A 23,265-nucleotide genomic window follows, 5' to 3' on the forward strand; every position below is an offset into this window, starting at 1 on the left:
AGTTTTATGCGTCACCGCACCTCACCTTTCCCCTGAAGCAGGCATAAGTGTGTTTTCTAAAAGCGTGACTCTGTTCTGTTTGGGGATTCAGTGCATGGGGAGCGATTTTTACATTCCCTCGATAAGTGATATCATAAGTTTCTTTTTTTGTGGGACTTATTTCACTGAGGATGATCGTACCTAAATCCACTCAGGATGCTGCTACCAGCCTCATGACGTGGATTTCATGGCTGAGTGACACTCCATTGGACCTACGTAGCACCACTTGTCCACTTGTCCACTTGTCTTTGTCCACTTGTCCACTCGTCTTTGTCCACTTGGCTCTTTCCTGGGATATGAAACGTGTACCGGAGTGGAGGTTCTTGTCAAGACAGCAGCCCTCAACTTTGGGGTCCCTGTGTCTGGTTGATTTTTTCATTTTCCCAAGGTCAACGCCCATGTGTGGAAGTGCCCTATGCTCTGTGGTTCTGTGTTTTACATGGTTTGGGAAAGAGGATACACTTGTGAAGATTGGCTGTTGGCCATTGACATCCCGCCCATCAGCTTAACAAGGCTCCCTTGACTCCGTGGGCTGTCCTGCCTTTCTGGTTTTTAGACTTTTTTCGCCTGGCCCTTTTGCCCCGGGGGGGGGGGGGGGGCGAGAGATTTCTTTGTAGTGCTGATTTGCTCTCCCAGGTTGCTTGGTTGGCCAAAAAGGGCGTATGCGTTTTTTCCTGAATATATTCAGGAAAAAACGCATACGCCCTTTTTGGCCAACCGCATCATTGTCCACGTTCTGGCGCTTTTCATGTGCTATCGGGGCCATTCCGATGTACCCGTTGACATCCGTTTCCTGCAGTTCTGCCTTGCGTTCAGCGCCTCTTCGTAGCCTGACCTCAATATATTTTGGGGCGATAGTTATCGTTTAGAACTCTGCAGGTTTGGGAAGTGCAGGGCCCCTGAGCTCCATTTCCCAAGTCGCTTTTTTGTGAGTGGGACGCAACACGGCTGGATGGCTTCACGCCCTATTGTCGATCCGCGGTGGCAGGCTGAACCGCTGGTGAATTCTTCTTCGTGATGGGAAATGAGAGTGACATGTGCCCGACCAAACACCTCCAGCGAGTCTCTCATTGGTTCCCCCTCTTGCAGTTCATCCTGCGGACAAATTGCAGACGGTACGAAAGAGGCATGGAAAGGCGCCGAGTCTCCAAGTGGGGAGATTGTTAGTAAGGGGGCCTGAATGGAGAACACGAGCACCAGGAGAGGAAAACTGAGGTGAGTTTCAGAAAGCTTTCCCGATCCCACGGTGTAGCATCCGCTGGGTTTCCAATGAGTGCTTTCGCTGTCGGAAGATTGCGTTGAACCTGGAGAGTTGGGAGCCATGGAATGGGGAGCACGCAGGATTCCTTTCAAGGGTCTGCATTTGCTTTCCCAACCTCACCAATCGTCTCAGCCCCAAGAGTGTCCAGCCTTATGTCTTCTGCCGCTGGGGCTGTAGATGTGGTCAATCCTGGTTGCATGCCAGTCCCTGAACGCATTTTGGAAGAATTTCTCTCTGTTTTGCCCTGCTTGTTTCTTCTTTGTGTTGGAAATGTATCCTCAGAATGGGTCTGAGCTGATTTTCCCTGCTGGTTTTAGGCCGCTTTACACACCCTTGATGCACTTACACAGAGATATCAAGACTTAGCTTTTAAGATGCTTACTAGTCGGATAGATACTTGTGCGATGAACAGGGTCTGGTGAGTCCAGTTGATTGAGCAAGGAGTAGGTCGTGTCCATTCCATATTCGGTTTTCGGAAGGGTATCTGTGCTCATTTCAAACTCGAGTTTTATGCGTCACCGCACCTCACCTTTCCCCTGAAGCAGGCATAAGTGTGTTTTCTAAAAGCGTGACTCTGTTCTGTTTGGGGATTCAGTGCATGGGGAGCGATTTTTACATTCCCTCGATAAGTGATATCATAAGTTTCTTTTTTTGTGGGACTTATTTCACTGAGGATGATCGTACCTAAATCCACTCAGGATGCTGCTACCAGCCTCATGACGTGGATTTCATGGCTGAGTGACACTCCATTGGACCTACGTAGCACCACTTGTCCACTTGTCCACTTGTCTTTGTCCACTTGTCCACTCGTCTTTGTCCACTTGGCTCTTTCCTGGGATATGAAACGTGTACCGGAGTGGAGGTTCTTGTCAAGACAGCAGCCCTCAACTTTGGGGTCCCTGTGTCTGGTTGATTTTTTCATTTTCCCAAGGTCAACGCCCATGTGTGGAAGTGCCCTATGCTCTGTGGTTCTGTGTTTTACATGGTTTGGGAAAGAGGATACACTTGTGAAGATTGGCTGTTGGCCATTGACATCCCGCCCATCAGCTTAACAAGGCTCCCTTGACTCCGTGGGCTGTCCTGCCTTTCTGGTTTTTAGACTTTTTTCGCCTGGCCCTTTTGCCCCCGGGGGGGGGGGCGAGAGATTTCTTTGTAATGCTGATTTGCTCTCCCAGGTTGCTTGGTTGGCCAAAAAGGGCGTATGCGTTTTTTCCTGAATATATTCAGGAAAAAACGCATACGCCCTTTTTGGCCAACCGCATCATTGTCCACGTTCTGGCGCTTTTCATGTGCTATCGGGGCCATTCCGATGTACCCGTTGACATCCGTTTCCTGCAGTTCTGCCTTGCGTTCAGCGCCTCTTCGTAGCCTGACCTCAATATATTTTGGGGCGATAGTTATCGTTTAGAACTCTGCAGGTTTGGGAAGTGCAGGGCCCCTGAGCTCCATTTCCCAAGTCGCTTTTTTGTGAGTGGGACGCAACACGGCTGGATGGCTTCACGCCCTATTGTCGATCCGCGGTGGCAGGCTGAACCGCTGGTGAATTCTTCTTCGTGATGGGAAATGAGAGTGACATGTGCCCGACCAAACACCTCCAGCGAGTCTCTCATTGGTTCCCCCTCTTGCAGTTCATCCTGCGGACAAATTGCAGACGGTACGAAAGAGGCATGGAAAGGCGCCGAGTCTCCAAGTGGGGAGATTGTTAGTAAGGGGGCCTGAATGGAGAACACGAGCACCAGGAGAGGAAAACTGAGGTGAGTTTCAGAAAGCTTTCCCGATCCCACGGTGTAGCATCCGCTGGGTTTCCAATGAGTGCTTTCGCTGTCGGAAGATTGCGTTGAACCTGGAGAGTTGGGAGCCATGGAATGGGGAGCACGCAGGATTCCTTTCAAGGGTCTGCATTTGCTTTCCCAACCTCACCAATCGTCTCAGCCCCAAGAGTGTCCAGCCTTATGTCTTCTGCCGCTGGGGCTGTAGATGTGGTCAATCCTGGTTGCATGCCAGTCCCTGAACGCATTTTGGAAGAATTTCTCTCTGTTTTGCCCTGCTTGTTTCTTCTTTGTGTTGGAAATGTATCCTCAGAATGGGTCTGAGCTGATTTTCCCTGCTGGTTTTAGGCCGCTTTACACACCCTTGATGCACTTACACAGAGATATCAAGACTTAGCTTTTAAGATGCTTACTAGTCGGATAGATACTTGTGCGATGAACAGGGTCTGGTGAGTCCAGTTGATTGAGCAAGGAGTAGGTCGTGTCCATTCCATATTCGGTTTTCGGAAGGGTATCTGTGCTCATTTCAAACTCGAGTTTTATGCGTCACCGCACCTCACCTTTCCCCTGAAGCAGGCATAAGTGTGTTTTCTAAAAGCGTGACTCTGTTCTGTTTGGGGATTCCGTTCATGGGGAGCGATTTTTACATTCCCTCGATAAGTGATATCATAAGTTTCTTTTTTTGTGGGACTTATTTCACTGAGGATGATCGTACCTAAATCCACTCAGGATGCTGCTACCAGCCTCATGACGTGGACTTCATGGCTGAGTGACACTCCATTGGACCTACGTAGCACCACTTGTCCACTTGTCCACTTGTCTTTGTCCACTTGTCCACTCGTCTTTGTCCACTTGGCTCTTTCCTGGGATATGAAACGTGTACCGGAGTGGAGGTTCTTGTCAAGACAGCAGCCCTCAACTTTGGGGTCCCTGTGTCTGGTTGATTTTTTCATTTTCCCAAGGTCAACGCCCATGTGTGGAAGTGCCCTATGCTCTGTGGTTCTGTGTTTTACATGGTTTGGGAAAGAGGATACACTTGTGAAGATTGGCTGTTGGCCATTGACATCCCGCCCATCAGCTTAACAAGGCTCCCTTGACTCCGTGGGCTGTCCTGCCTTTCTGGTTTTCAGACTTTTTTCGCCTGGCCCTTTTGCCCCGGGGGGGGGGGTGCGAGAGATTTCTTTGTAGTGCTGATTTGCTCTCCCAGGTTGCTTGGTTGGCCAAAAAGGGCGTATGCGTTTTTTCCTGAATATATTCAGGAAAAAACGCATACGCCCTTTTTGGCCAACCGCATCATTGTCCACGTTCTGGCGCTTTTCATGTGCTATCGGGGCCATTCCGATGTACCCGTTGACATCCGTTTCCTGCAGTTCTGCCTTGCGTTCAGCGCCTCTTCGTAGCCTGACCTCAATATATTTTGGGGCGATAGTTATCGTTTAGAACTCTGCAGGTTTGGGAAGTGCAGGGCCCCTGAGCTCCATTTCCCAAGTCGCTTTTTTGTGAGTGGGACGCAACACGGCTGGATGGCTTCACGCCCTATTGTCGATCCGCGGTGGCAGGCTGAACCGCTGGTGAATTCTTCTTCGTGATGGGAAATGAGAGTGACATGTGCCCGACCAAACACCTCCAGCGAGTCTCTCATTGGTTCCCCCTCTTGCAGTTCATCCTGCGGACAAATTGCAGACGGTACGAAAGAGGCATGGAAAGGCGCCGAGTCTCCAAGTGGGGAGATTGTTAGTAAGGGGGCCTGAATGGAGAACACGAGCACCAGGAGAGGAAAACTGAGGTGAGTTTCAGAAAGCTTTCCCGATCCCACGGTGTAGCATCCGCTGGGTTTCCAATGAGTGCTTTCGCTGTCGGAAGATTGCGTTGAACCTGGAGAGTTGGGAGCCATGGAATGGGGAGCACGCAGGATTCCTTTCAAGGGTCTGCATTTGCTTTCCCAACCTCACCAATCGTCTCAGCCCCAAGAGTGTCCAGCCTTCTGTCTTCTGCCGCTGGGGCTGTAGATGTGGTCAATCCTGGTTGCATGCCAGTCCCTGAACGCATTTTGGAAGAATTTCTCTCTGTTTTGCCCTGCTTGTTTCTTCTTTGTGTTGGAAATGTATCCTCAGAATGGGTCTGAGCTGATTTTCCCTGCTGGTTTTAGGCCGCTTTACACACCCTTGATGCACTTACACAGAGATATCAAGACTTAGCTTTTAAGATGCTTACTAGTCGGATAGATACTTGTGCGATGAACAGGGTCTGGTGAGTCCAGTTGATTGAGCAATGAGTAGGTCGTGTCCATTCCATATTCGGTTTTCGGAAGGGTATCTGTGCTCATTTCAAACTCGAGTTTTATGCGTCACCGCACCTCACCTTTCCCCTGAAGCAGGCATAAGTGTGTTTTCTAAAAGCGTGACTCTGTTCTGTTTGGGGATTCAGTGCATGGGGAGCGATTTTTACATTCCCTCGATAAGTGATATCATAAGTTTCTTTTTTTGTGGGACTTATTTCACTAAGGATGATCGTACCTAAATCCACTCAGGATGCTGCTACCAGCCTCATGACGTGGATTTCATGGCTGAGTGACACTCCATTGGACCTACGTAGCACCACTTGTCCACTTGTCCACTTGTCTTTGTCCACTTGTCCACTCGTCTTTGTCCACTTGGCTCTTTCCTGGGATATGAAACGTGTACCGGAGTGGAGGTTCTTGTCAAGACAGCAGCCCTCAACTTTGGGGTCCCTGTGTCTGGTTGATTTTTTCATTTTCCCAAGGTCAACGCCCATGTGTGGAAGTGCCCTATGCTCTGTGGTTCTGTGTTTTACATGGTTTGGGAAAGAGGATACACTTGTGAAGATTGGCTGTTGGCCATTGACATCCCGCCCATCAGCTTAACAAGGCTCCCTTGACTCCGTGGGCTGTCCTGCCTTTCTGGTTTTTAGACTTTTTTCGCCTGGCCCTTTTGCCCCCAGGGGGGGGGGCGAGAGATTTCTTTGTAATGCTGATTTGCTCTCCTAGGTTGCTTGGTTGGCCAAAAAGGGCGTATGCGTTTTTTCCTGAATATATTCAGGAAAAAACGCATACGCCCTTTTTGGCCAACCGCATCATTGTCCACGTTCTGGCGCTTTTCATGTGCTATCGGGGCCATTCCGATGTACCCGTTGACATCCGTTTCCTGCAGTTCTGCCTTGCGTTCAGCGCCTCTTCGTAGCCTGACCTCAATATATTTTGGGGCGATAGTTATCGTTTAGAACTCTGCAGGTTTGGGAAGTGCAGGGCCCCTGAGCTCCATTTCCCAAGTCGCTTTTTTGTGAGTGGGACGCAACACGGCTGGATGGCTTCACGCCCTATTGTCGATCCGCGGTGGCAGGCTGAACCGCTGGTGAATTCTTCTTCGTGATGGGAAATGAGAGTGACATGTGCCCGACCAAACACCTCCAGCGAGTCTCTCATTGGTTCCCCCTCTTGCAGTTCATCCTGCGGACAAATTGCAGACGGTACGAAAGAGGCATGGAAAGGCGCCGAGTCTCCAAGTGGGGAGATTGTTAGTAAGGGGGCCTGAATGGAGAACACGAGCACCAGGAGAGGAAAACTGAGGTGAGTTTCAGAAAGCTTTCCCGATCCCACGGTGTAGCATCCGCTGGGTTTCCAATGAGTGCTTTCGCTGTCGGAAGATTGCGTTGAACCTGGAGAGTTGGGAGCCATGGAATGGGGAGCACGCAGGATTCCTTTCAAGGGTCTGCATTTGCTTTCCCAACCTCACCAATCGTCTCAGCCCCAAGAGTGTCCAGCCTTATGTCTTCTGCCGCTGGGGCTGTAGATGTGGTCAATCCTGGTTGCATGCCAGTCCCTGAACGCATTTTGGAAGAATTTCTCTCTGTTTTGCCCTGCTTGTTTCTTCTTTGTGTTGGAAATGTATCCTCAGAATGGGTCTGAGCTGATTTTCCCTGCTGGTTTTAGGCCGCTTTACACACCCTTGATGCACTTACACAGAGATATCAAGACTTAGCTTTTAAGATGCTTACTAGTCGGATAGATACTTGTGCGATGAACAGGGTCTGGTGAGTCCAGTTGATTGAGCAAGGAGTAGGTCGTGTCCATTCCATATTCGGTTTTCGGAAGGGTATCTGTGCTCATTTCAAACTCGAGTTTTATGCGTCACCGCACCTCACCTTTCCCCTGAAGCAGGCATAAGTGTGTTTTCTAAAAGCGTGACTCTGTTCTGTTTGGGGATTCCGTTCATGGGGAGCGATTTTTACATTCCCTCGATAAGTGATATCATAAGTTTCTTTTTTTGTGGGACTTATTTCACTGAGGATGATCGTACCTAAATCCACTCAGGATGCTGCTACCAGCCTCATGACGTGGACTTCATGGCTGAGTGACACTCCATTGGACCTACGTAGCACCACTTGTCCACTTGTCCACTTGTCTTTGTCCACTTGTCCACTCGTCTTTGTCCACTTGGCTCTTTCCTGGGATATGAAACGTGTACCGGAGTGGAGGTTCTTGTCAAGACAGCAGCCCTCAACTTTGGGGTCCCTGTGTCTGGTTGATTTTTTCATTTTCCCAAGGTCAACGCCCATGTGTGGAAGTGCCCTATGCTCTGTGGTTCTGTGTTTTACATGGTTTGGGAAAGAGGATACACTTGTGAAGATTGGCTGTTGGCCATTGACATCCCGCCCATCAGCTTAACAAGGCTCCCTTGACTCCGTGGGCTGTCCTGCCTTTCTGGTTTTTAGACTTTTTTCGCCTGGCCCTTTTGCCCCGGGGGGGGGGGGCGAGAGATTTCTTTGTAGTGCTGATTTGCTCTCCCAGGTTGCTTGGTTGGCCAAAAAGGGCGTATGCGTTTTTTCCTGAATATATTCAGGAAAAAACGCATACGCCCTTTTTGGCCAACCGCATCATTGTCCACGTTCTGGCGCTTTTCATGTGCTATCGGGGCCATTCCGATGTACCCGTTGACATCCGTTTCCTGCAGTTCTGCCTTGCGTTCAGCGCCTCTTCGTAGCCTGCGCTCAATATATTTTGGGGCGATAGTTATCGTTTAGAACTCTGCAGGTTTGGGAAGTGCAGGGCCCCTGAGCTCCATTTCCCAAGTCGCTTTTTTGTGAGTGGGACGCAACACGGCTGGATGGCTTCACGCCCTATTGTCGATCCGCGGTGGCAGGCTGAACCGCTGGTGAATTCTTCTTCGTGATGGGAAATGAGAGTGACATGTGCCCGACCAAACACCTCCAGCGAGTCTCTCATTGGTTCCCCCTCTTGCAGTTCATCCTGCGGACAAATTGCAGACGGTACGAAAGAGGCATGGAAAGGCGCCGAGTCTCCAAGTGGGGAGATTGTTAGTAAGGGGGCCTGAATGGAGAACACGAGCACCAGGAGAGGAAAACTGAGGTGAGTTTCAGAAAGCTTTCCCGATCCCACGGTGTAGCATCCGCTGGGTTTCCAATGAGTGCTTTCGCTGTCGGAAGATTGCGTTGAACCTGGAGAGTTGGGAGCCATGGAATGGGGAGCACGCAGGATTCCTTTCAAGGGTCTGCATTTGCTTTCCCAACCTCACCAATCGTCTCAGCCCCAAGAGTGTCCAGCCTTCTGTCTTCTGCCGCTGGGGCTGTAGATGTGGTCAATCCTGGTTGCATGCCAGTCCCTGAACGCATTTTGGAAGAATTTCTCTCTGTTTTGCCCTGCTTGTTTCTTCTTTGTGTTGGAAATGTATCCTCAGAATGGGTCTGAGCTGATTTTCCCTGCTGGTTTTAGGCCGCTTTACACACCCTTGATGCACTTACACAGAGATATCAAGACTTAGCTTTTAAGATGCTTACTAGTCGGATAGATACTTGTGCGATGAACAGGGTCTGGTGAGTCCAGTTGATTGAGCAAGGAGTAGGTCGTGTCCATTCCATATTCGGTTTTCGGAAGGGTATCTGTGCTCATTTCAAACTCGAGTTTTATGCGTCACCGCACCTCACCTTTCCCCTGAAGCAGGCATAAGTGTGTTTTCTAAAAGCGTGACTCTGTTCTGTTTGGGGATTCAGTGCATGGGGAGCGATTTTTACATTCCCTCGATAAGTGATATCATAAGTTTCTTTTTTTGTGGGACTTATTTCACTGAGGATGATCGTACCTAAATCCACTCAGGATGCTGCTACCAGCCTCATGACGTGGATTTCATGGCTGAGTGACACTCCATTGGACCTACGTAGCACCACTTGTCCACTTGTCCACTTGTCTTTGTCCACTTGTCCACTCGTCTTTGTCCACTTGGCTCTTTCCTGGGATATGAAACGTGTACCGGAGTGGAGGTTCTTGTCAAGACAGCAGCCCTCAACTTTGGGGTCCCTGTGTCTGGTTGATTTTTTCATTTTCCCAAGGTCAACGCCCATGTGTGGAAGTGCCCTATGCTCTGTGGTTCTGTGTTTTACATGGTTTGGGAAAGAGGATACACTTGTGAAGATTGGCTGTTGGCCATTGACATCCCGCCCATCAGCTTAACAAGGCTCCCTTGACTCCGTGGGCTGTCCTGCCTTTCTGGTTTTTAGACTTTTTTCGCCTGGCCCTTTTGCCCCGGGGGGGGGGGCGAGAGATTTCTTTGTAGTGCTGATTTGCTCTCCCAGGTTGCTTGGTTGGCCAAAAAGGGCGTATGCGTTTTTTCCTGAATATATTCAGGAAAAAACGCATACGCCCTTTTTGGCCAACCGCATCATTGTCCACGTTCTGGCGCTTTTCATGTGCTATCGGGGCCATTCCGATGTACCCGTTGACATCCGTTTCCTGCAGTTCTGCCTTGCGTTCAGCGCCTCTTCGTAGCCTGACCTCAATATATTTTGGGGCGATAGTTATCGTTTAGAACTCTGCAGGTTTGGGAAGTGCAGGGCCCCTGAGCTCCATTTCCCAAGTCGCTTTTTTGTGAGTGGGACGCAACACGGCTGGATGGCTTCACGCCCTATTGTCGATCCGCGGTGGCAGGCTGAACCGCTGGTGAATTCTTCTTCGTGATGGGAAATGAGAGTGACATGTGCCCGACCAAACACCTCCAGCGAGTCTCTCATTGGTTCCCCCTCTTGCAGTTCATCCTGCGGACAAATTGCAGACGGTACGAAAGAGGCATGGAAAGGCGCCGAGTCTCCAAGTGGGGAGATTGTTAGTAAGGGGGCCTGAATGGAGAACACGAGCACCAGGAGAGGAAAACTGAGGTGAGTTTCAGAAAGCTTTCCCGATCCCACGGTGTAGCATCCGCTGGGTTTCCAATGAGTGCTTTCGCTGTCGGAAGATTGCGTTGAACCTGGAGAGTTGGGAGCCATGGAATGGGGAGCACGCAGGATTCCTTTCAAGGGTCTGCATTTGCTTTCCCAACCTCACCAATCGTCTCAGCCCCAAGAGTGTCCAGCCTTATGTCTTCTGCCGCTGGGGCTGTAGATGTGGTCAATCCTGGTTGCATGCCAGTCCCTGAACGCATTTTGGAAGAATTTCTCTCTGTTTTGCCCTGCTTGTTTCTTCTTTGTGTTGGAAATGTATCCTCAGAATGGGTCTGAGCTGATTTTCCCTGCTGGTTTTAGGCCGCTTTACACACCCTTGATGCACTTACACAGAGATATCAAGACTTAGCTTTTAAGATGCTTACTAGTCGGATAGATACTTGTGCGATGAACAGGGTCTGGTGAGTCCAGTTGATTGAGCAAGGAGTAGGTCGTGTCCATTCCATATTCGGTTTTCGGAAGGGTATCTGTGCTCATTTCAAACTCGAGTTTTATGCGTCACCGCACCTCACCTTTCCCCTGAAGCAGGCATAAGTGTGTTTTCTAAAAGCGTGACTCTGTTCTGTTTGGGGATTCCGTTCATGGGGAGCGATTTTTACATTCCCTCGATAAGTGATATCATAAGTTTCTTTTTTTGTGGGACTTATTTCACTGAGGATGATCGTACCTAAATCCACTCAGGATGCTGCTACCAGCCTCATGACGTGGACTTCATGGCTGAGTGACACTCCATTGGACCTACGTAGCACCACTTGTCCACTTGTCCACTTGTCTTTGTCCACTTGTCCACTCGTCTTTGTCCACTTGGCTCTTTCCTGGGATATGAAACGTGTACCGGAGTGGAGGTTCTTGTCAAGACAGCAGCCCTCAACTTTGGGGTCCCTGTGTCTGGTTGATTTTTTCATTTTCCCAAGGTCAACGCCCATGTGTGGAAGTGCCCTATGCTCTGTGGTTCTGTGTTTTACATGGTTTGGGAAAGAGGATACACTTGTGAAGATTGGCTGTTGGCCATTGACATCCCGCCCATCAGCTTAACAAGGCTCCCTTGACTCCGTGGGCTGTCCTGCCTTTCTGGTTTTTAGACTTTTTTCGCCTGGCCCTTTTGCCCCCAGGAGGGGGGGCGAGAGATTTCTTTGTAATGCTGATTTGCTCTCCCAGGTTGCTTGGTTGGCCAAAAAGGGCGTATGCGTTTTTTCCTGAATATATTCAGGAAAAAACGCATACGCCCTTTTTGGCCAACCGCATCATTGTCCACGTTCTGGCGCTTTTCATGTGCTATCGGGGCCATTCCGATGTACCCGTTGACATCCGTTTCCTGCAGTTCTGCCTTGCGTTCAGCGCCTCTTCGTAGCCTGACCTCAATATATTTTGGGGCGATAGTTATCGTTTAGAACTCTGCAGGTTTGGGAAGTGCAGGGCCCCTGAGCTCCATTTCCCAAGTCGCTTTTTTGTGAGTGGGACGCAACACGGCTGGATGGCTTCACGCCCTATTGTCGATCCGCGGTGGCAGGCTGAACTGCTGGTGAATTCTTCTTCGTGATGGGAAATGAGAGTGACATGTGCCCGACCAAACACCTCCAGCGAGTCTCTCATTGGTTCCCCCTCTTGCAGTTCATCCTGCGGACAAATTGCAGACGGTACGAAAGAGGCATGGAAAGGCGCCGAGTCTCCAAGTGGGGAGATTGTTAGTAAGGGGGCCTGAATGGAGAACACGAGCACCAGGAGAGGAAAACTGAGGTGAGTTTCAGAAAGCTTTCCCGATCCCACGGTGTAGCATCCGCTGGGTTTCCAATGAGTGCTTTCGCTGTCGGAAGATTGCGTTGAACCTGGAGAGTTGGGAGCCATGGAATGGGGAGCACGCAGGATTCCTTTCAAGGGTCTGCATTTGCTTTCCCAACCTCACCAATCGTCTCAGCCCCAAGAGTGTCCAGCCTTCTGTCTTCTGCCGCTGGGGCTGTAGATGTGGTCAATCCTGGTTGCATGCCAGTCCCTGAACGCATTTTGGAAGAATTTCTCTCTGTTTTGCCCTGCTTGTTTCTTCTTTGTGTTGGAAATGTATCCTCAGAATGGGTCTGAGCTGATTTTCCCTGCTGGTTTTAGGCCGCTTTACACACCCTTGATGCACTTACACAGAGATATCAAGACTTAGCTTTTAAGATGCTTACTAGTCGGATAGATACTTGTGCGATGAACAGGGTCTGGTGAGTCCAGTTGATTGAGCAAGGAGTAGGTCGTGTCCATTCCATATTCGGTTTTCGGAAGGGTATCTGTGCTCATTTCAAACTCGAGTTTTATGCGTCACCGCACCTCACCTTTCCCCTGAAGCAGGCATAAGTGTGTTTTCTAAAAGCGTGACTCTGTTCTGTTTGGGGATTCAGTGCATGGGGAGCGATTTTTACATTCCCTCGATAAGTGATATCATAAGTTTCTTTTTTTGTGGGACTTATTTCACTGAGGATGATCGTACCTAAATCCACTCAGGATGCTGCTACCAGCCTCATGACGTGGACTTCATGGCTGAGTGACACTCCATTGGACCTACGTAGCACCACTTGTCCACTTGTCCACTTGTCTTTGTCCACTTGTCCACTCGTCTTTGTCCACTTGGCTCTTTCCTGGGATATGAAACGTGTACCGGAGTGGAGGTTCTTGTCAAGACAGCAGCCCTCAACTTTGGGGTCCCTGTGTCTGGTTGATTTTTTCATTTTCCCAAGGTCAACGCCCATGTGTGGAAGTGCCCTATGCTCTGTGGTTCTGTGTTTTACATGGTTTGGGAAAGAGGATACACTTGTGAAGATTGGCTGTTGGCCATTGACATCCCGCCCATCAGCTTAACAAGGCTCCCTTGACTCCGTGGGCTGTCCTGCCTTTCTGGTTTTTAGACTTTTTTCGCCTGGCCCTTTTGCCCCGGGGGGGGGGGGGCGAGAGATTTCTTTGTAGTGCTGATTTGCTCTCCCAGGTTGCTTGGTTGGCCAAAAAGGGCGTATGCGTTTTTTCCTGAATATATTCAGGAAAAAACGCATACGCCCTTTTTGGCCAACCGCATCATTGTCCACGTTCTGGCGCTTTTCATGTGCTATCGGGGCCATTCCGATGTACCCGTTGACATCCGTTTCCTGCAGTTCTGCCTTGCGTTCAGCGCCTCTTCGTAGCCTGCGCTCAATATATTTTGGGGCGATAGTTATCGTTTAGAACTCTGCAGGTTTGGGAAGTGCAGGGCCCCTGAGCTCCATTTCCCAAGTCGCTTTTTTGTGAGTGGGACGCAACACGGCTGGATGGCTTCACGCCCTATTGTCGATCCGCGGTGGCAGGCTGAACCGCTGGTGAATTCTTCTTCGTGATGGGAAATGAGAGTGACATGTGCCCGACCAAACACCTCCAGCGAGTCTCTCATTGGTTCCCCCTCTTGCAGTTCATCCTGCGGACAAATTGCAGACGGTACGATAGAGGCATGGAAAGGCGCCGAGTCTCCAAGTGGGGAGATTGTTAGTAAGGGGGCCTGAATGGAGAACACGAGCACCAGGAGAGGAAAACTGAGGTGAGTTTCAGAAAGCTTTCCCGATCCCACGGTGTAGCATCCGCTGGGTTTCCAATGAGTGCTTTCGCTGTCGGAAGATTGCGTTGAACCTGGAGAGTTGGGAGCCATGGAATGGGGAGCACGCAGGATTCCTTTCAAGGGTCTGCATTTGCTTTCCCAACCTCACCAATCGTCTCAGCCCCAAGAGTGTCCAGCCTTATGTCTTCTGCCGCTGGGGCTGTAGATGTGGTCAATCCTGGTTGCATGCCAGTCCCTGAACGCATTTTGGAAGAATTTCTCTCTGTTTTGCCCTGCTTGTTTCTTCTTTGTGTTGGAAATGTATCCTCAGAATGGGTCTGAGCTGATTTTCCCTGCTGGTTTTAGGCCGCTTTACACACCCTTGATGCACTTACACAGAGATATCAAGACTTAGCTTTTAAGATGCTTACTAGTCGGATAGATACTTGTGCGATGAACAGGGTCTGGTGAGTCCAGTTGATTGAGCAAGGAGTAGGTCGTGTCCATTCCATATTCGGTTTTCGGAAGGGTATCTGTGCTCATTTCAAACTCGAGTTTTATGCGTCACCGCACCTCACCTTTCCCCTGAAGCAGGCATAAGTGTGTTTTCTAAAAGCGTGACTCTGTTCTGTTTGGGGATTCCGTTCATGGGGAGCGATTTTTACATTCCCTCGATAAGTGATATCATAAGTTTCTTTTTTTGTGGGACTTATTTCACTGAGGATGATCGTACCTAAATCCACTCAGGATGCTGCTACCAGCCTCATGACGTGGACTTCATGGCTGAGTGACACTCCATTGGACCTACGTAGCACCACTTGTCCACTTGTCCACTTGTCTTTGTCCACTTGTCCACTCGTCTTTGTCCACTTGGCTCTTTCCTGGGATATGAAACGTGTACCGGAGTGGAGGTTCTTGTCAAGACAGCAGCCCTCAACTTTGGGGTCCCTGTGTCTGGTTGATTTTTTCATTTTCCCAAGGTCAACGCCCATGTGTGGAAGTGCCCTATGCTCTGTGGTTCTGTGTTTTACATGGTTTGGGAAAGAGGATACACTTGTGAAGATTGGCTGTTGGCCATTGACATCCCGCCCATCAGCTTAACAAGGCTCCCTTGACTCCGTGGGCTGTCCTGCCTTTCTGGTTTTTAGACTTTTTTCGCCTGGCCCTTTTGCCCCGGGGGGGGGGGGGCGAGAGATTTCTTTGTAGTGCTGATTTGCTCTCCCAGGTTGCTTGGTTGGCCAAAAAGGGCGTATGCGTTTTTTCCTGAATATATTCAGGAAAAAACGCATACGCCCTTTTTGGCCAACCGCATCATTGTCCACGTTCTGGCGCTTTTCATGTGCTATCGGGGCCATTCCGATGTACCCGTTGACATCCGTTTCCTGCAGTTCTGCCTTGCGTTCAGCGCCTCTTCGTAGCCTGCGCTCAATATATTTTGGGGCGATAGTTATCGTTTAGAACTCTGCAGGTTTGGGAAGTGCAGGGCCCCTGAGCTCCATTTCCCAAGTCGCTTTTTTGTGAGTGGGACGCAACACGGCTGGATGGCTTCACGCCCTATTGTCGATCCGCGGTGGCAGGCTGAACCGCTGGTGAATTCTTCTTTGTGATGGGAAATGAGAGTGACATGTGCCCGACCAAACACCTCCAGCGAGTCTCTCATTGGTTCCCCCTCTTGCAGTTCATCCTGCGGACAAATTGCAGACGGTACGAAAGAGGCATGGAAAGGCGCCGAGTCTCCAAGTGGGGAGATTGTTAGTAAGGGGGCCTGAATGGAGAACACGAGCACCAGGAGAGGAAAACTGAGGTGAGTTTCAGAAAGCTTTCCCGATCCCACGGTGTAGCATCCGCTGGGTTTCCAATGAGTGCTTTCGCTGTCGGAAGATTGCGTTGAACCTGGAGAGTTGGGAGCCATGGAATGGGGAGCACGCAGGATTCCTTTCAAGGGTCTGCATTTGCTTTCCCAACCTCACCAATCGTCTCAGCCCCAAGAGTGTCCAGCCTTATGTCTTCTGCCGCTGGGGCTGTAGATGTGGTCAATCCTGGTTGCATGCCAGTCCCTGAACGCATTTTGGAAGAATTTCTCTCTGTTTTGCCCTGCTTGTTTCTTCTTTGTGTTGGAAATGTATCCTCAGAATGGGTCTGAGCTGATTTTCCCTGCTGGTTTTAGGCCGCTTTACACACCCTTGATGCACTTACACAGAGATATCAAGACTTAGCTTTTAAGATGCTTACTAGTCGGATAGATACTTGTGCGATGAACAGGGTCTGGTGAGTCCAGTTGATTGAGCAAGGAGTAGGTCGTGTCCATTCCATATTCGGTTTTCGGAAGGGTATCTGTGCTCATTTCAAACTCGAGTTTTATGCGTCACCGCACCTCACCTTTCCCCTGAAGCAGGCATAAGTGTGTTTTCTAAAAGCGTGACTCTGTTCTGTTTGGGGATTCCGTGCATGGGGAGCGATTTTTACATTCCCTCGATAAGTGATATCATAAGTTTCTTTTTTTGTGGGACTTATTTCACTGAGGATGATCGTACCTAAATCCACTCAGGATGCTGCTACCAGCCTCATGACGTGGATTTCATGGCTGAGTGACACTCCATTGGACCTACGTAGCACCACTTGTCCACTTGTCCACTTGTCTTTGTCCACTTGTCCACTCGTCTTTGTCCACTTGGCTCTTTCCTGGGATATGAAACGTGTACCGGAGTGGAGGTTCTTGTCAAGACAGCAGCCCTCAACTTTGGGGTCCCTGTGTCTGGTTGATTTTTTCATTTTCCCAAGGTCAACGCCCATGTGTGGAAGTGCCCTATGCTCTGTGGTTCTGTGTTTTACATGGTTTGGGAAAGAGGATACACTTGTGAAGATTGGCTGTTGGCCATTGACATCCCGCCCATCAGCTTAACAAGGCTCCCTTGACTCCGTGGGCTGTCCTGCCTTTCTGGTTTTTAGACTTTTTTCGCCTGGCCCTTTTGCCCCCAGGGGGGGGGGGCGAGAGATTTCTTTGTAATGCTGATTTGCTCTCCCAGGTTGCTTGGTTGGCCAAAAAGGGCGTATGCGTTTTTTCCTGAATATATTCAGGAAAAAACGCATACGCCCTTTTTGGCCAACCGCATCATTGTCCACGTTCTGGCGCTTTTCATGTGCTATCGGGGCCATTCCGATGTACCCGTTGACATCCGTTTCCTGCAGTTCTGCCTTGCGTTCAGCGCCTCTTCGTAGCCTGACCTCAATATATTTTGGGGCGATAGTTATCGTTTAGAACTCTGCAGGTTTGGGAAGTGCAGGGCCCCTGAGCTCCATTTCCCAAGTCGCTTTTTTGTGAGTGGGACGCAACACGGCTGGATGGCTTCACGCCCTATTGTCGATCCGCGGTGGCAGGCTGAACCGCTGGTGAATTCTTCTTCGTGATGGGAAATGAGAGTGACATGTGCCCGACCAAACACCTCCAGCGAGTCTCTCATTGGTTCCCCCTCTTGCAGTTCATCCTGCGGACAAATTGCAGACGGTACGAAAGAGGCATGGAAAGGCGCCGAGTCTCCAAGTGGGGAGATTGTTAGTAAGGGGGCCTGAATGGAGAACACGAGCACCAGGAGAGGAAAACTGAGGTGAGTTTCAGAAAGCATTCCCGATCCCACGGTGTAGCATCCGCTGGGTTTCCAATGAGTGCTTTCGCTGTCGGAAGATTGCGTTGAACCTGGAGAGTTGGGAGCCATGGAATGGGGAGCACGCAGGATTCCTTTCAAGGGTCTGCATTTGCTTTCCCAACCTCACCAATCGTCTCAGCCCCAAGAGTGTCCAGCCTTCTGTCTTCTGCCGCTGGGGCTGTAGATGTGGTCAATCCTGGTTGCATGCCAGTCCCTGAACGCATTTTGGAAGAATTTCTCTCTGTTTTGCCCTGCTTGTTTCTTCTTTGTGTTGGAAATGTATCCTCAGAATGGGTCTGAGCTGATTTTCCCTGCTGGTTTTAGGCCGCTTTACACACCCTTGATGCACTTACACAGAGATATCAAGACTTAGCTTTTAAGATGCTTACTAGTCGGATAGATACTTGTGCGATGAACAGGGTCTGGTGAGTCCAGTTGATTGAGCAAGGAGTAGGTCGTGTCCATTCCATATTCGGTTTTCGGAAGTGTATCTGTGCTCATTTCAAACTCGAGTTTTATGCGTCACCGCACCTCACCTTTCCCCTGAAGCAGGCATAAGTGTGTTTTCTAAAAGCGTGACTCTGTTCTGTTTGGGGATTCCGTTCATGGGGAGCGATTTTTACATTCCCTCGATAAGTGATATCATAAGTTTCTTTTTTTGTGGGACTTATTTCACTGAGGATGATCGTACCTAAATCCACTCAGGATGCTGCTACCAGCCTCATGACGTGCACTTCATGGCTGAGTGACACTCCATTGGACCTACGTAGCACCACTTGTCCACTTGTCCACTTGTCTTTGTCCACTTGTCCACTCGTCTTTGTCCACTTGGCTCTTTCCTGGGATATGAAACGTGTACCGGAGTGGAGGTTCTTGTCAAGACAGCAGCCCTCAACTTTGGGGTCCCTGTGTCTGGTTGATTTTTTCATTTTCCCAAGGTCAACGCCCATGTGTGGAAGTGCCCTATGCTCTGTGGTTCTGTGTTTTACATGGTTTGGGAAAGAGGATACACTTGTGAAGATTGGCTGTTGGCCATTGACATCCCGCCCATCAGCTTAACAAGGCTCCCTTGACTCCGTGGGCTGTCCTGCCTTTCTGGTTTTTAGACTTTTTTCGCCTGGCCCTTTTGCCCCGGGGGGGGGGGCGAGAGATTTCTTTGTAGTGCTGATTTGCTCTCCCAGGTTGCTTGGTTGGCCAAAAAGGGCGTATGCGTTTTTTCCTGAATATATTCAGGAAAAAACGCATACGCCCTTTTTGGCCAACCGCATCATTGTCCACGTTCTGGCGCTTTTCATGTGCTATCGGGGCCATTCCGATGTACCCGTTGACATCCGTTTCCTGCAGTTCTGCCTTGCGTTCAGCGCCTCTTCGTAGCCTGCGCTCAATATATTTTGGGGCGATAGTTATCGTTTAGAACTCTGCAGGTTTGGGAAGTGCAGGGCCCCTGAGCTCCATTTCCCAAGTCGCTTTTTTGTGAGTGGGACGCAACACGGCTGGATGGCTTCACGCCCTATTGTCGATCCGCGGTGGCAGGCTGAACCGCTGGTGAATTCTTCTTCGTGATGGGAAATGAGAGTGACATGTGCCCGACCAAACACCTCCAGCGAGTCTCTCATTGGTTCCCCCTCTTGCAGTTCATCCTGCGGACAAATTGCAGACGGTACGAAAGAGGCATGGAAAGGCGCCGAGTCTCCAAGTGGGGAGATTGTTAGTAAGGGGGCCTGAATGGAGAACACGAGCACCAGGAGAGGAAAACTGAGGTGAGTTTCAGAAAGCTTTCCCGATCCCACGGTGTAGCATCCGCTGGGTTTCCAATGAGTGCTTTCGCTGTCGGAAGATTGCGTTGAACCTGGAGAGTTGGGAGCCATGGAATGGGGAGCACGCAGGATTCCTTTCAAGGGTCTGCATTTGCTTTCCCAACCTCACCAATCGTCTCAGCCCCAAGAGTGTCCAGCCTTATGTCTTCTGCCGCTGGGGCTGTAGATGTGGTCAATCCTGGTTGCATGCCAGTCCCTGAACGCATTTTGGAAGAATTTCTCTCTGTTTTGCCCTGCTTGTTTCTTCTTTGTGTTGGAAATGTATCCTCAGAATGGGTCTGAGCTGATTTTCCCTGCTGGTTTTAGGCCGCTTTACACACCCTTGATGCACTTACACAGAGATATCAAGACTTAGCTTTTAAGATGCTTACTAGTCGGATAGATACTTGTGCGATGAACAGGGTCTGGTGAGTCCAGTTGATTGAGCAAGGAGTAGGTCGTGTCCATTCCATATTCGGTTTTCGGAAGGGTATCTGTGCTCATTTCAAACTCGAGTTTTATGCGTCACCGCACCTCACCTTTCCCCTGAAGCAGGCATAAGTGTGTTTTCTAAAAGCGTGACTCTGTTCTGTTTGGGGATTCCGTTCATGGGGAGCGATTTTTACATTCCCTCGATAAGTGATATCATAAGTTTCTTTTTTTGTGGGACTTATTTCACTGAGGATGATCGTACCTAAATCCACTCAGGATGCTGCTACCAGCCTCATGACGTGGATTTCATGGCTGAGTGACACTCCATTGGACCTACGTAGCACCACTTGTCCACTTGTCCACTTGTCTTTGTCCACTTGTCCACTCGTCTTTGTCCACTTGGCTCTTTCCTGGGATATGAAACGTGTACCGGAGTGGAGGTTCTTGTCAAGACAGCAGCCCTCAACTTTGGGGTCCCTGTGTCTGGTTGATTTTTTCATTTTCCCAAGGTCAACGCCCATGTGTGGAAGTGCCCTATGCTCTGTGGTTCTGTGTTTTACATGGTTTGGGAAAGAGGATACACTTGTGAAGATTGGCTGTTGGCCATTGACATCCCGCCCATCAGCTTAACAAGGCTCCCTTGACTCCGTGGGCTGTCCTGCCTTTCTGGTTTTTAGACTTTTTTCGCCTGGCCCTTTTGCCCCCAGGGGGGGGGCGAGAGATTTCTTTGTAATGCTGATTTGCTCTCCCAGGTTGCTTGGTTGGCCAAAAAGGGCGTATGCGTTTTTTCCTGAATATATTCAGGAAAAAACGCATACGCCCTTTTTGGCCAACCGCATCATTGTCCACGTTCTGGCGCTTTTCATGTGCTATCGGGGCCATTCCGATGTACCCGTTGACATCCGTTTCCTGCAGTTCTGCCTTGCGTTCAGCGCCTCTTCGTAGCCTGACCTCAATATATTTTGGGGCGATAGTTATCGTTTAGAACTCTGCAGGTTTGGGAAGTGCAGGGCCCCTGAGCTCCATTTCCCAAGTCGCTTTTTTGTGAGTGGGACGCAACACGGCTGGATGGCTTCACGCCCTATTGTCGATCCGCGGTGGCAGGCTGAACCGCTGGTGAATTCTTCTTCGTGATGGGAAATGAGAGTGACATGTGCCCGACCAAACACCTCCAGCGAGTCTCTCATTGGTTCCCCCTCTTGCAGTTCATCCTGCGGACAAATTGCAGACGGTACGAAAGAGGCATGGAAAGGCGCCGAGTCTCCAAGTGGGGAGATTGTTAGTAAGGGGGCCTGAATGGAGAACACGAGCACCAGGAGAGGAAAACTGAGGTGAGTTTCAGAAAGCTTTCCCGATCCCACGGTGTAGCATCCGCTGGGTTTCCAATGAGTGCTTTCGCTGTCGGAAGATTGCGTTGAACCTGGAGAGTTGGGAGCCATGGAATGGGGAGCACGCAGGATTCCTTTCAAGGGTCTGCATTGGCTTTCCCAACCTCACCAATCGTCTCAGCCCCAAGAGTGTCCAGCCTTCTGTCTTCTGCCGCTGGGGCTGTAGATGTGGTCAATCCTGGTTGCATGCCAGTCCCTGAACGCATTTTGGAAGAATTTCTCTCTGTTTTGCCCTGCTTGTTTCTTCTTTGTGTTGGAAATGTATCCTCAGAATGGGTCTGAGCTGATTTTCCCTGCTGGTTTTAGGCCACTTTACACACCCTTGATGCACTTACACAGAGATATCAAGACTTAGCTTTTAAGATGCTTACTAGTCGGATAGATACTTGTGCGATGAACAGGGTCTGGTGAGTCCAGTTGATTGAGCAAGGAGTAGGTCGTGTCCATTCCATATTCGGTTTTCGGAAGGGTATCTGTGCTCATTTCAAACTTGAGTTTTATGCGTCACCGCACCTCACCTTTCCCCTGAAGCAGGCATAAGTGTGTTTTCTAAAAGCGTGACTCTGTTCTGTTTGGGGATTCCGTTCATGGGGAGCGATTTTTACATTCCCTCGATAAGTGATATCATAAGTTTCTTTTTTTGTGGGACTTATTTCACTGAGGATGATCGTACCTAAATCCACTCAGGATGCTGCTACCAGCCTCATGACGTGGACTTCATGGCTGAGTGACACTCCATTGGACCTACGTAGCACCACTTGTCCACTTGTCCACTTGTCTTTGTCCACTTGTCCACTCGTCTTTGTCCACTTGGCTCTTTCCTGGGATATGAAACGTGTACCGGAGTGGAGGTTCTTGTCAAGACAGCAGCCCTCAACTTTGGGGTCCCTGTGTCTGGTTGATTTTTTCATTTTCCCAAGGTCAACGCCCATGTGTGGAAGTGCCCTATGCTCTGTGGTTCTGTGTTTTCCATGGTTTGGGAAAGAGGATACACTTGTGAAGATTGGCTGTTGGCCATTGACATCCCGCCCATCAGCTTAACAAGGCTCCCTTGACTCCGTGGGCTGTCCTGCCTTTCTGGTTTTTAGACTTTTTTCGCCTGGCCCTTTTGCCCCGGGGGGGGGGGGGCGAGAGATTTCTTTGTAGTGCTGATTTGCTCTCCCAGGTTGCTTGGTTGGCCAAAAAGGGCGTATGCGTTTTTTCCTGAATATATTCAGGAAAAAACGCATACGCCCTTTTTGGCCAACCGCATCATTGTCCACGTTCTGGCGCTTTTCATGTGCTATCGGGGCCATTCCGATGTACCCGTTGACATCCGTTTCCTGCAGTTCTGCCTTGCGTTCAGCGCCTCTTCGTAGCCTGACCTCAATATATTTTGGGGCGATAGTTATCGTTTAGAACTCTGCAGGTTTGGGAAGTGCAGGGCCCCTGAGCTCCATTTCCCAAGTCGCTTTTTTGTGAGTGGGACGCAACACGGCTGGATGGCTTCACGCCCTATTGTCGATCCGCGGTGGCAGGCTGAACCGCTGGTGAATTCTTCTTCGTGATGGGAAATGAGAGTGACATGTGCCCGACCAAACACCTCCAGCGAGTCTCTCATTGGTTCCCCCTCTTGCAGTTCATCCTGCGGACAAATTGCAGACGGTACGAAAGAGGCATGGAAAGGCGCCGAGTCTCCAAGTGGGGAGATTGTTAGTAAGGGGGCCTGAATGGAGAACACGAGCACCAGGAGAGGAAAACTGAGGTGAGTTTCAGAAAGCTTTCCCGATCCCACGGTGTAGCATCCGCTGGGTTTCCAATGAGTGCTTTCGCTGTCGGAAGATTGCGTTGAACCTGGAGAGTTGGGAGCCATGGAATGGGGAGCACGCAGGATTCCTTTCAAGGGTCTGCATTTGCTTTCCCAACCTCACCAATCGTCTCAGCCCCAAGAGTGTCCAGCCTTCTGTCTTCTGCCGCTGGGGCTGTAGATGTGGTCAATCCTGGTTGCATGCCAGTCCCTGAACGCATTTTGGAAGAATTTCTCTCTGTTTTGCCCTGCTTGTTTCTTCTTTGTGTTGGAAATGTATCCTCAGAATGGGTCTGAGCTGATTTTCCCTGCTGGTTTTAGGCCGCTTTACACACCCTTGATGCACTTACACAGAGATATCAAGACT

Source organism: Kogia breviceps, unplaced genomic scaffold, assembly GCF_026419965.1.
Source record: "Kogia breviceps isolate mKogBre1 unplaced genomic scaffold, mKogBre1 haplotype 1 scaffold_57, whole genome shotgun sequence".
In the NCBI taxonomy this organism is placed as follows: domain Eukaryota; kingdom Metazoa; phylum Chordata; class Mammalia; order Artiodactyla; family Physeteridae; genus Kogia; species Kogia breviceps.